The following is a 12,584-nucleotide window of genomic DNA, read 5'->3' as shown; positions in this document are numbered from 1 at the left end:
CTGCAATATTAGTAGTCAGTAGTGTACATCCATCATCAGATACTGACCAGCTGGAGGAACTATATAATACGACCATTTTGCATGGAAGAACCGCGGTTCTTCCCAATGCAAAAGGTATAGGAAACGAAATTGCAATAGTGTGTATTAAAAAGAGGCTGAAACTCGTCTCTTACACTCAGGAGATTCTAGCTTGTTTCTAACCCTAACCCTAATCCTAAACCCTAACCCTAACCCTAAATAAAAATGAACCGTGGTTCTTCCCTGCAACCCTAACCCTAACCCTAACCCTAACCCTAAACCCTGGAGAGCAGCAGAGCATGGGTGATGAGAACATTGATAACAGTCCAATGTTGATTACGTTGAAGATCTGTGTTGAGAACCCTTCTATAGTCCGGGTGCAAATAATTGTTTTAGCAGGTTTCAAAAGTGTTTTCTTTCCTGATCATTATTATTCAGGTTGTATATACATACAAAATGACATTATGGGGGTGACCTTCCTGTTCAGGGGTTTATGAAGATATCAGGATGTGTGGAACACACAGAGGCACTCACTGAAATGCTCCAAGATGCCAAACGGAACGGCAAGCCGATTGTTATAACCTGGCTAGATTTGCAAAATGCATATGGCACTGTACCACACAATCTTATACAGTTTGCCTTGGAATGGTACCATGTACCAGAACACATTAGAAAGATCATCTTCAATTATTACGATGAGCTTTTCATCAGAGTGAAAACTGAAGATTGGACCACAGACTGGATTAAATGCTGTACTGGTGTTTTCCAAGGATGCCCATTATCTTGCTTGCATCTTATTCCTAGTAATCTCCAATCTGTGTCTGGATCTTCTTGACCAATCCAGCCACCTTGGATACCGCCTGAGTAGCTCAGACCTTACATCGTCAGCCAGGGCATATGCAGATGATCTGACCCTTGTAGCAAGAAGCCCGGAGAGTTGCCAGCAACTTATTAACATTGTCAACAACTTCCTCAACTGGACAAGAACTATGAAGGCCATGCCATCAAAATGCAGAGTCTCATGCGATGAAGAAAGTAATTCCAAATGCAGAACAGAAGTTGAATGGCCCAACATGTTTCGTATTTTCTAAAATTTGCTCTGATTGGTTCTCACGATCTATGAGTGTATGAATAGTTCTCGCTATCTAAGAGTGTGAAGAAGCCCATCCCTGCCAATAGAAACAAAAATCAAGCTCTTTGAGACAACTTGTGTTGAAACTCTCTTTCTGTACGGGTGTGAGTCATGGGTAATCACCAAGGACATGGAAAACAAGATCAACGCCTTTGCAACATCTTGCTACATAGTCATGTTAAACATCAAGCGTGTGGATCGGATTCCAAATGAAACCATCTACAATCTGACCAACACCACTCTACTGGTTGCCAGAGTCAAGATCCATCAACTCAAATTTCTCGGCCATATACTGCGTCTTGAAGATGACGAGCCTGTGAAAGAATATGCCCTTTATATTCCACCACACGGGAAGAGGAAACCGGGACGGCCTCGCACACTGTACTTACAGTATGTCCAGCACCTCCTGGGAGATACTGAAGGGATGCTGCAGCCAAACAAAATTGTTTCGCTTGCCCAAGATCGCAATAGTTTGATTCATTAAAAGTTGTGTGCTACATGTACTGTTTATGAGCTTTCCGTGTTACTTTTTAATATTTGAGTGGCTATATGTGAGTTTTTGCCATTTTTTGTCATTTTTTACCGGTTAACCGGGCAAACATTGCATGGCAAAAACAGGTTTTGCCACTGGCAACGGCAAAACTGGCAACAGCAAAGCCAGGCAACAGCAAAACCAGGTTTTTGCCGGCAAAACCCAGGCAAAAACCAAACCCTGGCAAAAACCAAACCCCGGCAAAAACCAAAAACAGTTTTTGCCACTGGCAACAACAAAACAAACCCTGGTGGCGTGACAAGAGCCATATTTTTCAATGTTTAATAGCCATTAACTAAAAGCATTTAGTGGGGGGGCAGGTTGTTCAGTTCCCCCGAATGGAGTCTGATTAGGAGCAAATGTTGACGTTTTTAACGTTATTCCCCCGAATGATTAACAAAAGTTAAAAGTTATCATCATCATCACATGATTCACATCACCCCCCTTGCGCACGCCACTGCTGCAGTGTACTTCTTAACATTATAATACTGAAACAAAGATTGGTAAAATACAGAAAGGGCAAAATGACAGAAAAGTTTGGAGTAATGAATTAGAGAGTTGACAGGAAGGTATAGGAGTTAACATTTGATTTGTTGTTTAAGGGTGCATGCTCTCATTATTGTTGGTTTGTTGAATAGCCATGAAGCACGTTGGATGTAAGCGCGAAAAATATTTAGGCATCTCCATCCCAACTACAAATTTCTTGTGTGAACTGTTGAATGTCTATTTATTGAAATGTTATAAATATTTACATTGGTTCTTTCTTTGCATGTTCTTCTCCTCTTTCTTTTTTCTTTTATTTGTTAAGTTTGTGTAATTGTACCGTATGTTTTAACTGGGCCTTTTGAGCATCTTCTCATTCAAATTTTGTGTCTTTCGTATTTTGTATGTTGATTTGAATGAAAATAAAATGACGTACATGATGTAGGCCTATGTATGTATGTCAGATCATAGTCATCCGAGGTCAACTAACTGACTAAGTATAGATTGTCGGATTTTAGCACACTTTTTGTAGTACATTCAGCTTCAGTGTGCAAATTCTTGAGTATTAATTTCGCGGTATCTTACAATATATGACCACGGGTATGGTGCACGGTAGACTATGCCATAGTCTATTTTTGATAAATAAAAGCATGTTAATCATGATGAAAGCATTCAGTTGAACTCGAAATTATACTGATATTTAATACATCAAAATACTAGTATAAAATTGGTATGAAAAAGTTCATATAATTATATTAGTGACAGTAAAAGTAAAGTGGCTTATATTATTGAATGCAACATATCATGTCATAATTGTATTGGCACTTCAGTACTGAACAATTCTGATTTTAGAATCTGCCAGTTTATTAATCGCGAAATTCCAGGATAAAAATAGACTATGGACATTCAATTAAAAACGTGATTTTGAACAGGCAAAGTCCCTAACACTCACACTGTCAATCATACTTGTTTATCAATCAAATTTAACCGCAAGCAAATACAAGACGCGCTCATTGACTTACTGACGCGTTCATGCAATTACACAACACAAAGGCGGCGTAGGCCACATACTTGTGTACCATCTAGTTATTAATGGTAATGACAGGTACCCGGAGGATTTAAACCATAACGAGATCTGGGCGACCAATCACAAGCCAGATCCATTTAGAGATGCATTACATCATCGCCAATTTTAGTAGGCCAGATTTCCGACAATCTCATCCATAGAAGCTCATAGACAGCCGTGTTAAGCATGTAAACCGCAATCCAATGTCAGTAGTCCACTTGGGAAGCTAACAAACAGAGGGAGTAGGGTGACTGAAAAGATCAGATGTGAAAATCTATCAATTGTGCACACATTAATTAAATCAGAGTTTTAAGCTTAAATACAATATCCAGAGTATGCACAATGGGCAAGTGGACTACAGGGTAGTCTAGGTGCACAGTTGTTTGATGGCATTTAAAACTGAGTCATTTTAAAGAAAAGTTGAACAATGATGGCGCTATTTATCTATAATCTTTCGATATTGTTTGCATATTTATAAGGGGTAGACACTTGTAAAATTGTATTAAAACATAGGCAAACAGACTAACAAATGACAAGTAAATTTTTCATCGTGAAATGTAAGGAATAACTCATATTATTTGGCTAATTGAAATTTGAAATCTTTAAATAGCGCCCTCAATTTTCACACAAATGTTCAGTTTACAGAATTTAAAAAAATTGAAAATAAATAAATAACATAACAAAGAAAAGTATTTTCCCCACCTATTTTAAGAGTCTTACAATTCTTATGTTTTTCTTTATTTTTTGAAAATTTCCTTAATTTTGACAGTTTTTGATTTTTTTTTTGCCCACTTAGGAAGGAGCTATGGTGACCAAACTTTCAGGGATGGTAACAAAGCTTAATATCTAAATTCTCTCGTCAGTTTTTGTTTTGTTTTGATAAAGTGTTTACTTTTTGAAAAACATTATATTTTCCATTTTTTATTTTAGGGAATGTTAGAAACACTGTAGTTTAAAATAGAAACACTTAATTGGAAAAAAGCTGACGAGAGAATTTAGATATTAATCTTATGTTACCAAACTTGAAGTTTGGTAACAATAGCACCCTTCCCTGTTGGCTAAAAAAATCCCAGAATTTAGGTAATTTAGTGTTTCTAGAAAAAATAAAAAAATCATAAAAAAAGTACCAACATTCCTTTTAAATATATATACTTAAAGGAGTGTTTCGTGATCCTCTTTTTATGACATTTTTCAGTACATATCCACGAAAAAAGCCTATTTCCAAAATTTCAGTTGATTCCGATTTTGCGTTTGCGAGTTATGCATGAAATGTGTATTACACTGCTCCATAGACAATGCGTTGTAATTTCGTTCTGGTGCACCAGAACGAAATTCAAATTTCACGATATCTTTGCAAAACGAATTAATCTGCAAGAAATATTTTGTACATAAACATTATGTAGCCAGAGGTTTCCAGTGATATAAAAATCTCAACTTTTTTTGAGAAAAGTGGAGGGATGAGGCTGTGGATCACGAAGTGCCCCTTTAAGTAACACTAAGTTAGAAAATAAACTTGGTTTGTATTATTCTGTGATATATTGGCAGCAAAATGAAACTTAAAACTTTTATATACAACTGCTATAATAAGGAGAGAAAAATCAGTTTTAATAAAATCTTTGTTTTCAAAAATGTAGCTATTTTGAGAAATTGGCAAAGTGCCAAAAGCCCTTCCCCGTACAGGGCCGTTCCTAGGGATTTTGCCGCCCTAGGCAAAGCCTCTCCCTGCCGCCCCACCAAAGCATACCAAAAAAGTGTTAAAGGTGGTTACCCCCTTGAAAACTGGTAAGTTTTGACCTATTTGTATACTGCCCACCAGTGGCGTAGTTAGGGCTTGTGACGCCCCCCTCACCCCGATTCTTGAAACTATTGCGGGCTGAGCGCGCGAACATTTCCACAAATAGGGCCTACCACTAATAAATTTTGGCTGTAATTAATTATTAATTATCTTTAAAATGATTTTGAAGTGAAATGCGCGCGAAGCGCGCGAAAATTTTGACTTTCATGGCTTGGAGGGGCGCAGAACCTGATGCTGAATTGGTCAATTCGGCGCCCTCTAAGGATGGTTCCCCCACCTGCCCCCTCCCCCGTCGCTATAATATACGCCACTGCTGCCCACGACCGCTTTCCTTCTTTTCTGTATTTTTATCCCTCCGTTTTTCTTTTTATCCGCCCTCATTTTTTCTTCGTTTTCTTTCTCCATTCCCGTTTTTTTCTTTTTGCGCCCCCTTTTTTGCGCCCCTCTGCGTTCGCCGCCCTAGGCGACCGCCTTACCTGGCCTAATGGTCGGAACGGCCCTGTCCCCCGGGCCCTGTCCCCGTAAAATGGGGTCACTTCGGTCAGCGGGGTAACTTTGGTCGGTCAAAAATATTTTTTTAAATGGTCATATTTTCGTACAGCAATATTTTAGTCATATTTGGTGGCAATTTGTTAAGAAATATATATTGAAGAAATAATAGTCGCTCATGTCAAATTTCCTCGAAATTTACGAAAAAATCAGTATTTTTGACCAAAAATGAGGATTTTTTTTACATTTTTTTCAGCAATTGTGAGCAATGATGTGTGCTTGATTAATTTTACAAGGGGTCAAATGGCACAAAAAACAACAACTTTTTTTTTTTTTTGATTTTTTTTCTTCATGAAATGTAATACTCTGACCAAAGTTGCCCCAAATGCGGGGTAACTTTGGTCAGGCTATTTTTAACCCCTAAGACACCCTTACAAAATTATTAAAAAATCTTTTTCAACTTCAAGGTGTGAAGGGAACCCTAATGTCATAAGAAAGAGATAATTAGAACTATAATTGGTTTTGTTTGGAAGCAGTGGTTTAAAAACTCTGAAAAGTGCCCAAAGTTACCCCATTTTACCGTAACGGTAATTCAATGGGATTTTGAGATGACAAAAAGTTGCATAAATCAAAAACACTTTTTTGGAAAAAATTCAAACTGGGCAAGTAAGGTTTTCTCATTAATACACACATCCTATATCATTTTCAATGAGTTCTGAGCATGACACCTGGTATTATGGAAGCTTTTAAGTTTTAAAAACTGCTCAAGTTGGTTTAAATACTAGTAGGCCTAGGCCTAGGCCTATATGAAAAATATAAATATAATTTTTTATGAAAAAAGGGCATATAGGCCTAACTGACAGTTTGTTCTTGGACTAGGGCCTATGATAAGTGTAAACTGAAATACCCGGCATTTTCCATACACTCGGGTTCGTTATCGAGCCCCAACGGTTTTAGCTTGTATTAATATTAGGCCAAGTAAAAAATAAAACATGTTTCACGTCCGGGTTTTCGAAAAAAAGGAGGAAGAGGGGCTTTTTATTTTCTATTTTTATCGCAAAATTGGTGTAAATACCCATACTTAGAGCTGTTTTAGCATATACAATAATGCCTAGAAAAGGAGGAGGCCCTTTTTTATTTGTTGTTCTGGGAGTTACACCCCCTCTAATGATGACAAAACCTTCCTAAAATGTTTCTTGTATCTTAATAAGGCTATAGAAAGCACCCCAACTTCCTAGACATATTTTTTGAAAAGTTATAGCTGAATTTCAAAAAATAAAAATATATTTGTGGAAACCTCAAAAAAGGAAGCGGGAGGGGACGTGAAACATGTTTATTTTTTTATTTGGCCTTATTCATTATTCATTAACATAGGCCTGCTTACTTTTTTGTGATATTTTGTCACAGTGGCGGCGTTTTAAAATTTCAAACCAATCCCATTCAATGAGACGGTTGACAACGGAAATGTATACTGAGAGAATTTGTGGCGCTCACCACCTGTATTGCTGCATTGCTGCATTGATCAGGCATTGATGATCAGTTTAAGGGCGTAAACCACCAAATAACTTCTCCATTGAAAAGCACGTAAAAATCAACTTTTTCAAACGGCGTTTTCTACCAGGCGTGACAATATTTGTCACTTTTTACGTCATCCTGTATTAATTAAGGACTGAAATTTTATTTAAGCTTCAATTTTGGGGAACTTTATAGAATCAGTTTTTATTAAAAATGTTGAAAAGCGACGCCGCTATTTCAACACCAAAACTAACATTAAAACTTGTTCCGTTAGCAGTAATTCGGACAGGGCCTACTTTTCTTGTGAAATCGATTTGTATAATTTCATATCTATTTTAGTCATTAATAGGCTAGCATCTTTCATTTAAATCAGAACATGTCAACCTCACGAAGAACATGGTCCCTAAGGACACCACGTTGTCTCCAGTAGCCATATACGTTTAACCGGAACTCATCACCATTGCCCCTTTCGCGCAGTGATTTAGTGTAATACGCCTTAAATGATCAGTTGGTCGATTGCCCTCTATCGCTAGTCCTGTTTTAGCAGTCAACACGATCAATCACATGACTCCTCTCTACGTCATACATAAATTCGCCCAGTCCCATTTCCCTAATATGAAATTTAAAAAAGGAATTTCAGTTCGGCAGAGGTGGGCCCGTTAGGCCTACATTAAAGTTTGACACAAGCACACAATGTAAGGCTGAATGTCGTATATTTTCTCTTACTCCATCCATATGCTGCAACACATTGGGGCTCACACACACACACACACACACACAAAGAAAATTGGAAAAAAAAAAAAAAAGGAAATCGACCTACTCCTTTCTACCCCATGCAAACAAAGACTTTTTTTTCGGCCTTATGATTTTGAATATTGTCCATTGAGCGCCGCCTACAGGTATGACCGTGTATGAGCATGCCTGGGCATTGTATGGGGTGGTGCAATAATTATGTATAGGGGGGCAAAGATTTTTGGCAGGTCGAAAGGGGGGGCAAGCAATTTTTGGCACAGATATTTTGGGCACTTTCTATATTATGCCCTAAAAAGGAGCAGGAAAACGTTAGGACCGGGCGTTAGGAACATGTTCAAATATGCAAAATTTCCTATATGATAGGCCTATTAAATTCGGGTTCCCCAAAATTTTGCATATGTAAGGGGGGGGGGGCAAAGATTTTTTGGCACACCAAAAGGGGGGGGGCAAAGGTTTTTGGCACATCAAAGGGGGCAAAGATTTTTGGCACGGCCAAAGTGGGGACAAGCGATTTTTGGCAGACCATTTTGAGAATTCACCACCCCGGGGGTACACATAATTATTGCACCACCCCTAACGAGAGCAGAATAAATGTAAAGCGCTTTGGTACATGTGCACATACCAACATTTAAAAAAAAAATTTAAGTCTTCATAATTAGGCCTATATCGGTCCCCAAAGTTTCTTTCATGATTTAGATTCCCATATTAAAGACGAAACTGTAATCTTTACTGGGGACCTATGTAATTTTTAAATGGATTTTTCATAATCTTTTTGGCATTAATTTTTGCTTAAAGGAGGATTTCGTGATCCTAGCATCCTCTTTTTATGACATTTTTCAGTAGATATGCACGAAAAAAGCTTATTTCCAAAATTTCAGTTGATTCCGATTGCGAGTTATGCATGATTTGTGTATTACACTGCTCCATAGACAATGTGTTGTAATTTTGTTCTGGCGGCACCAGAACGAAATTGAAATTTGGCGATATTTTTGCTAAACGAATTAATCTGCAAGAAATATTTTGTACATAAACATTTATGTAACCAGAGGTATCCAGTGGTGTAAAAATCTCAACTTTTTTGGGAAAAGTGGGGGGATGAGGCTGTGGATCACGAAATGCCCCTTTAAGGTTATTAATTATTTTAAACTGTTGTGATTTGGTAGTTCACAGCATCTTACGAATGGTAGTGCGCTTTGGCAAAAACTGCATTGCTCAATTCATAGCGGGCGTGTAGAAGAATTAAAATATCATAGATATACTTTTATAGGTGCTGCGGTTCTTGAGTTACGTTGTAAAGAAGGCTGAAACAACAACACTTTTGTAAAATGTACATAACTCATTAACAACAATAAATTAAGCAAGTTTGCAAAATATACGATTTGTAGAATGAACTTTTGCAAAACATCAAGGTGTTAATTTTCAATAATATATTGATCTAGATAATGAAAATCGATTTTTTGGTTGCTTCGACCAACAATACCTCGTCTACCCTTAATATTCATATATTCCTTTATACATAGGATGTTTCAGTTTTTACACAAAAAATATTTCATCGAAAACCCTCCCACTCGGCTATTTCAAAAAATTAATGATCAGACTTGGACCTCACTCACCTCAGAATGCACACTCAGAGTGTGCAATAATTAGCATTAAAATCAAGTTGTTTTTTACGCATTTTAAAAACACTTGGCCCGATGGTGAATGCCGCCGTGCAATCAATCAATCATCAATGAATCGACAAGCCGGGTATTCGGCAAATGAATGCAGCCAGAGGGTGTGTACGGGTTGGTTCGGAGCTTTGTTTACGTTGTAAATTCGACATCAGCGTCTCTTCTGCATGCATTTTCCAGCACAATAAAGAGTGGTAAATCACTACAGGTGCACAGGTAGGAATTTTATTGCTTAGATTTGCTTTTGGTTGAATAAAACCAGCCCCGAAACAAGTGTGCTGCACTGAACATGTTCATGGCAGGGTTGTCGAATTCGAAACCAAACCAAAACAAATATCAGGTGGATCTCCCCACGTCAGGCCTTCATTTTTGAAAATTGCAGGAGCTCTGTTAATCACTCTCCTGAGTTTACTTAGGTGCTCAACAAGGAGCTCAATCTTTTAATATCCGTATTAAAACATGGGGATTTAAGTAGTGAGGAGCTCAGCCTAGACTCGCTGAGTCTCATGGACGCCGTTCCTATGTCCATCAGACTCGTATTTCCCATTTTGGATGTCAATGGGAAATACACACTTAACGATTTATGCGCCCGGTTAGAAACTTGAAAAAAATCTTTAAAATTTTATCAATGTATATAAAAGTGGTACCAACCTTATTGTGCTTGCTAATTTAAGACTCGGTTGAAACAAAATTAAGGATCGAATGCATTTTAGTGTCCAAAAGGCAAAATTATCGTCGAAGTTCTGCCGAAATCGGCACCCTTGCGAAGGGTTCAGAATTCGAATCGGGAACGAAAATATCCGATTATTACAACTTTAAACATACTATTGGCAAAAGTAGACACGCACCATATATCCGAAAACAAAAAAAAAAAAGTTGGTGAACTGCAGTTTAATAATCTGTATCTACCGACTCAACCAAGAAGAAGAAGAAGAAGAAAAGACATTATTACCAAACAATATAGAATAGAAAATTTGACATCATTTTCTCAAAATATTGAAGAAATTTGCTCACTAGACATCGAAAAAGTACGCAATCCAATTCCCGTTCAAACGCGTGAGAAACTGAAAGTGCATAATCCCGACTAGCTCAGCCTCAGTAAATCATTCATGATCCATACACATGATACAGGAAATCACTTTACCCATGCACCATCCCCCAATGGAATGCGCTCCCCCCGGACGTTAAGACAGCAGCTACTGTGCAGAGCTTCAAATCCAAGCTGCAAGACGCCACCAGCACCAAAAATTAGCAATGCATGGTGCGGAACCTGCACGTCAACAGCCACTTCCGGGGCGTTTTGTGCAGAAACCACATCAAGATCAAGATAGGGCTCTGGCTCTGCTCTGGTGCAATTGAGGCTGAGCTCCTCAAAAATGAAGGTCTGTCCCTATCATATAGCAATGCACATGAAACTATAATATTTTGCAGTAAATCTTTGACTGGGCCTTTGACGAAGCGCCGACTACTGTGATGTTGCAAATTGGAGCTAACGACACGTCGGCGCACAGTTCATTCATAAATTTCCACTCGGCAACCTAGACGTAAAACGTTTCTCATCAATGTAACTGGTCTAACCCGTGCATTCTCTAAATTCAGTAAATTTCCTTTGACACGGTCAGGGGCGGATCCAGGATTTCAAGAAAGGGGGGCACTCCTGAAAATGTGACCCAATAGAGCGTAGCGAGCAAAGCGTCATAACGGCATGGCCATGGGGTCCAGTGGCCCGCATAAGGGCCCCTGGGCCTTTTGAGGTCCATGTGCGTAGCCCTGGCGGGGCTACTGGGTTTGGGGCATTTTAACACGCTTAGACGGGCCTATTTTGGGGTAATTTTTGGTACTTTATGTGGCCCATTTTTGTTTTTATTACACTGAAATCAAAACCAATTTTGAAAATTGTGGCTTTTACATGTACCGTATGGTAAAATATTGCGTGATGCATGAAAACACTCCATTTAGGCCGTATAAAATTAATGTTTTGGTTCTCGTCCAGAGGATTTTCATGAATTGATGAGGAGGGAGGTGTTTTTTTTTTTTTTTTTTTCAATGTAAAATTAGCATTGTCAGTAGTTTTCGGACTTCTCCAACAGTGCTCGAGGAAACGATGAGGCCCTTTTTTTTTTTTTTTCAAATGTGAGATTCTGAGGATAAACCCCTAGAGTACCACAAAAAAGACTTGGAAGTGATGCTTGTTCTCTAATAAACTTATTTATATGTATGAAGATTTCATAAATCATTCCAAAGTCTAAAAAATTGAAAAATCTATAAAAAAAAAAAAATCTGACAAATCCCAGAAATTGAGGAGGGAGGGGACAAGAACCAAAATATTAATTTTACACGGCCTTATGACAAGTAAAAACAGCAATTCCACAGATATCTTATGTGCCGATGCTTTATAGGACCTAATCTATGGGCAATTTGGGCTAGGCTGATTCGGGCAAATTATTTAGGTTGATTGAGAGTGCCAGTAGTGGATCTAGAGCAGAGGGGGGTAGGGGAGATTGGGGTTAGTTGAAACATTTTTTTCACAAAATCGTCTTTTTAACGCATAAACCGATTACTTTCAAGAAACACTAACCATATCAGTATAAACATATGCATACATGCTACAAATACAGCCTTAAACTTTATTGGACCTGCTTATGATTATTCATATAATCCAATTTGAAAATTTGAAAAAAAGTGTTTCAACTAACCCCACCCCTGGGGTAAGTTGAAACATAGAATGGTTAGTTGAAACACAGCTTGTAAAAATTTCAAAATAATTATTATTGTGTTGTTAGGGTTATACTTCCTTTGAAGGCACCCTTTAACATACAATCAGTGTGAAAAAATGAATAAATATATATATGTGGGAGTGCGGGTCAATACTTTGGACACAAGGTGACGAGTGTCACCATGGACCAAAATATGAGAAGCCTAAAATATTATAAAATGTACTTTCTAAGTGCACATTTTGCTTGTATTATTGCTTTTTAACCATATTTAAAAAGCAATATTGAAGAAATAGTAAACATGTTATAAATTTTAAAAAGTCAAATATTTAACCATATTTTTCTATGCGATTTTCATGTGTCAACTAACCCCACCTCAAAAGTTTCAACTAACTCCGATGCCTATTTTTACATTTC

The 12,584-nt window shown here is 37.9% G+C and overlaps 1 protein-coding gene across 5 annotated transcripts in view; it reads left to right on the top strand.

The window, feature by feature from the left end:
* Positions 1-9,505: 9,505 nt before the first annotated feature.
* Positions 9,506-12,584, top strand: part of LOC140146174 (putative ferric-chelate reductase 1) — a 56,811-nt gene continuing 53,732 nt past the window's right edge. For 3 of the 5 annotated variants that reach the window (XM_072167946.1, XM_072167943.1, XM_072167945.1), the window contains exon 1: positions 9,507-9,669. The gene's annotated coding sequence lies outside the window, so the exon portion shown is untranslated. Of the gene's footprint in view, positions 9,670-12,584 lie in introns of all 5 variants that reach the window. The other 2 variants (XM_072167942.1, XM_072167944.1) reach the window with 1 other exon arrangement.

This window comes from Amphiura filiformis, chromosome 2 (genome assembly GCF_039555335.1).
Source record: "Amphiura filiformis chromosome 2, Afil_fr2py, whole genome shotgun sequence".
Lineage (NCBI taxonomy): Eukaryota > Metazoa > Echinodermata > Ophiuroidea > Amphilepidida > Amphiuridae > Amphiura > Amphiura filiformis.
Note: the sequence above shows the minus strand (reverse complement) of the source record. Positions and strands in the feature narration are given on the sequence as shown.